The 5,132-nt window shown below is 31.2% G+C and overlaps 1 pseudogene; it reads left to right on the top strand.

Annotated features, from left to right (window-relative positions):
- Window positions 1–3,747: 3,747 nt before the first annotated feature.
- Window positions 3,748–4,447, top strand: LOC107016912 (annotated as a pseudogene).
- The last annotated feature ends 685 nt before the right edge of the window (window positions 4,448–5,132 follow it).

Below are 5,132 nucleotides of genomic sequence, written 5' to 3'. Positions count from 1 at the left end.
ACCATTTGGCAGCCCTGTAACCATGTTTTCCACAAGCAAAACAAGGACATTTAATTTTTTGAATTTGACACTACGGCTAGTTAAAATGATTTTTGTTCTTCGCATGTTCCTTTTTTAAAATTTTCTTATGTTTGACTTTGAACATGTCTTTCACAATTATATCAGAAGATTCAACAAGATTAGCTTTAGAAGAATTAAAAGAAAGTTATTTCATCTTATCTTTGAGATGGTTTTCCTATTAGGTCATCATATAACTAATAAGTTCTTGGAGGGTTAATTTTTTTTCCTTATGTTTCAATTGATTTTTATAATCATGCCATGATAGTGGAAATTTTTCAAGTAAAACATTAGCCTGAAAAAATCTATACATATTAATGTCCTTGTTGAGAACATCAGCAATCAAGTTCGCATATTCCTGAACATGTTCCATTCTTGGCTTCTAATCAACCATTTGGAATTTAACGCACTGGCTGACAACAATTTTTTTTCTTTCCTACATCATCAGCACCATATTTCTTTTCAAACTATACCATATTTTTGTAGCAGATTTATGGGTAACAAATTAATCAAATAAAGAATTAGTCATATGATTTAGCAAATGTCCTCTTACAGTTTTATTATCCTGTTCAAACTTCATTTTAATAATATCATTAACAACCACAACATTTCTGGATTAGTAGTGGTAAAAGAACTATCTATTGAAAATTTGTTAAATGAAACATACTTAACTTCTAATTGTTTAAAGAAAACTAAAAGTTTTTTTTACCAGCGTAAAGAATTGGTTTCATCCAAAGGCTCAAGATTTGAAAAATCAAGAAAAATCTTGTTTAAAGAAATAACTATTTCTAAATAATGCATGTAAGTAAAATCTCTTTCAAATTGTTGGAAAAAATACTAAAATATTGATATTAGATTAGAATTATAAAGTAGTAATTAGTTTATCACAAATATTGTGTAGTGGCAAGCCGCTGCCTTGAAAGCGATTTGGGCCCAACTTCGGTGCAAATCGTTGTAGCCGTTCACTCCCCAAGGTTCCACGCTTACTATCAAACACATGCACTCGTGGCTGAAAGTTTGGAGTTGCACAAAAATAATTGCCCAGAAATCCACAATGGGAAGAATTATTATTTAAAAAGAATAAGTGAAGGAGATAGTAAATGAAAGGAATGACTTTTTATTATCTTCTCTTTATTTGGCTCGCAAATGATACTCCTTAAATAAGAAAAGCATTTACGTTTTCAACCACCCAAATAATATAAGAAACAAGCATATAATGAATGTTCTCTTACTTTAATGACAATTTTGTCATAATACAAAAGTAACTTTCAAGTCTTTGAATATGTCCTACATTTTTTTAGAAGTTAAGAAACTTACACTTAAATAAATTTTAACCAATTACGTTTGACTAATTAGCTCTCCTATATCACATATTAAAATGACTTAGCAATGTTCATATAGATTAATTAAGGGGAGTTAAAATATATAACTTATCCTTTGCACTTAAAGAAAATCCACATGGATTTCCCACCTAAAGGGATGCCCTGGTAGCTAGAATCAAAACAAGTAAATGGAAAATCATAAGAATTAGACGAAGATGAAGGAATATGTAGTTAAATAAATGGGTGACACTAGAGAGCAAGGACAACAATGACAAATTAGGTGGTTGTAAGCTTAAGTTGCCTGATAGTGAAGAACTTGCAAGTGAGGTTCCAAAATGCAAATAAGCACATATGGTACAATTACATACCATGATCGTGATACTTCCATTAGCTTGACTAATCCATATTTTTATTATGTAGGGCTCAGTAAAAGGGAAACGCTCCTAGGACCAGGATTTTCTATAGGATTGATCCAGTCCATATGAGTTAACGCCTCAGACTTTGAGTTCAGTGACAAAACAATATCTAGGAAAAGGGGTCAACAATTAAACTATTGTTTCCTATGGATCAATAGATCTTTGTGTTTTGCATGTTTTCTAAGTAGACTACTGTTATCTACATAGGGGAAACAAAACATTGAACTGTTTACTACATAACCAATTATTTTTAACGTTTATCATGAGATTTAACTTATAAATAATTATGCAGCGCATATTCTAAAATCTTTCATGCTAACATAATCAAATTAATGTTCCCAGTTCGTGCAAATCAGCTAGACCGTCGCATGATAATTTCTCAAATTCAATTTCGTGAGCAATATCGAACAATCAATATGTAGCCCTCACTATCATATACCCAGTTTTTACTGTAACTTTAATTTCTTGTGTTACACTTGGATAATCAAATTTAACAGCATCCTCTAACTGAAAAGGATAATAGAATCCTTTTTGCTGAATTTTTTATTTGTAAACTATTACACCATACAATTCTTCTATTTACAATGTTGACCACAAGTACAATATGACAAGTTAAAGTCAAATTATAAGTGTTAAAGAACATTTATATTTCTCTTCAAAATAAGCATGGTTGATAACTTCCATGTACGGAGTTTTGTGCCTTTGATGTTTCTGCTTGTGAATTGATAGATCAGCATTTTTAACCAGTTGTCTTGAATATTCTCAAGAATCAATACCCTTTTTGGCCAAGACATCAATGCCATGCGCTACACCTATATGGCTTCTTCCTCAATGTAAATAAAATGTGCATCTTCCCCCGAGAGGCACTTTATTAGATTTTGTTATGTAAAAGAGCCAGACACCACCTTCGTCTTGAAATTCCCATTAACAAAACTTGAGACATACTACTCTCATGATTAAACTTTACATCATTTATATCCATCCCCTCTATCAAATTAAATTTAAGGACCTAGTAAAATTGTGACAAAGTCAAAAATTTATATAATGGGATTCAAAAAGATTGACCAGAGTACCATTGCGGTTAGGATTTGAACTCGTGACCTAAAGCAATAACTGAATTTCCTTTACAAAAACAATTAATTAATCTTGATGTATTTCTTCATGGGAATTCACTAGTTCATATATACTGAAAAAAATAAATTATTTCCCATAATTGCGCAAAACACCAAAACATTTTATGGACACTGAATAACACCTCAACATACTAGGTAGAATCCGTGGTTTCATTTTTTTATTAACCAATATGACTTGGAACAAAGTTTAACAAATAAAAGAACTTTTTTGAATCTTGTGATATAAAAATAAAGATATGTCAAATATATTAAAATGTTCATTGATTTTGTGGTCTTAAACACATCATATGGAGAGTTGAACTAAACAATCGCTTTATTTTAAACTTTTTAGGAATTGTCTAATTTCCACTTTCCATATGATATGTTTAAGACCATAAAATTAATGGAATTTTTTTTATAGATTTGACATATGTTTATTTTTATACTACAATTTTTAAAATTATTCTTTCATTTTTAAACTCTGTGCCAAGTTAATTAATCAAACATATTGAAACAGAAAGATTACTTAGTATCCCAAGGTGTAATTGAGGTCCATAAAATGTTTTGGCATTTTGTGCGATTTTGGGAAACGAATTTATTTATTTTCATTATATGTGAACTAGTATATTCACATGAAGAAGTCCGTCGAGATTTGATTTTTTGTAAAGGAAATTCAAGAATTACTTTAGATCACAAGTTTAAGCGTGATAATACTATTGTAATTCTTTTATTATTCCCTTTTATAAATTTTCAGCTTTGACACTTCTTTACTAGTTTATTTAATGGCTATAGACTACATGTATATAGATGAGATAGATGTTCTAGACGAGATAAATATAGATGATTATCCAAATTCCAAGCTTTTGCGTTGACAGTACAAATTTCTCAAGTTTTATTAATGGTCATATCAAGATGAAGATGATGGCTCACTCGTTTTACATACTAAAATCTAACAAAGCGCCTCTTGGGGGGAGATGCACATTTTATTTGTATAGAGGAAGAAATCATAGGTGTAGCAAATGGTGTTGGTGGTTGCGCGAAAAAGGATATTGATTGTGGAGAATATTCGAGACAGTTGGTTATAACCTGTAAAATATCGATTCACAAGTAGAAAGATCAAATAAACAAAATTCAGCAAATTGAGGTTCTAAATGAGGCTTATTTCAACACGAAATGTAAAGGTTCATCAACAACTTATATTTTGACTTTAATGTGTGATATTGTACAAGCGGTCAACCTTGGAGATAGTGGATTTTTTGTTGTAAGAGACAGAGTAATAGCTTACAAATTGGAAATTCAACAAAAAGGATTCGATTATCCTTTTCAGTTAGGGAATGGTGTTAAATTTGATAATTTAAGTCTGGCACAAGAAATTAAAGTTACAGTAAGAACATGGGATGTGATAGTGATGTCTATAGATGGATTTTTCTATGAAGTTCACAACATAAAGTTGGAGAAATTAGTAGATGACGGGCTAAAGGATTCGCGCGAACTGGTAATATTTCAAAGAAATCGTCTGAGTGGATTAGCAGAATATTAGTCCTTAGTGAATAATCTAGAAGTAAAAGGAAAATTTCTTGAAAGAACTTAGAACTTTATAGATATGCATGCATCATCCTTGGATTCTTCTAGTTGTATAGAGAGTTTTAGAATAGCGTCTTGTACATAATTAATATGCACAACATTGAGTTGGAGAAATTATCAATGTGGAAAGCTTATATTGGAAGAACAATAGTCCTTAGAAGAATATTCTAGAAATATAGGGAGAAGTTCTTAGAAAACCTTAGAATTCCACTTATTTGAATGGAATGTGCTTGGAACCTTCTCGATGTGTAGAGAGTGTTAGAATAGGGTCTTGTACACAATTTCTATTTTCAAATTAGCCCCTAGGGTAACCTATTGGTAATGACATCAAGCAATAAAACCAATTCTTCCCCGTCATAATGAATACATAATTTATTTCTTATGTCAGTCCCCTCCCCCCCAAATATGGCCAACTCCTCCCACCCCCGTTAATTTTTTATTTTAAAAGAATAGTTTTGGTAAATATTTCAAATTTAAATTATTTTCATTTCTTAATCCACCCTCACCCCTACTCTCCCCACCCACGCTATTCGCGTCATTTTTGTAAAAACAAAACTTGTTTTGGAAAATATTTCAAACTTTTTCAGAAAATCATATTCATACCACTCCATACCCCTACCTCCCATCCCCATCCCCACTAC

The sequence above is a fragment of the Solanum pennellii genome, chromosome 4 (assembly GCF_001406875.1).
Source record: "Solanum pennellii chromosome 4, SPENNV200".
Classification (NCBI taxonomy): domain Eukaryota; kingdom Viridiplantae; phylum Streptophyta; class Magnoliopsida; order Solanales; family Solanaceae; genus Solanum; species Solanum pennellii.
This window is presented reverse-complemented; position numbering and strand designations above follow the sequence as displayed.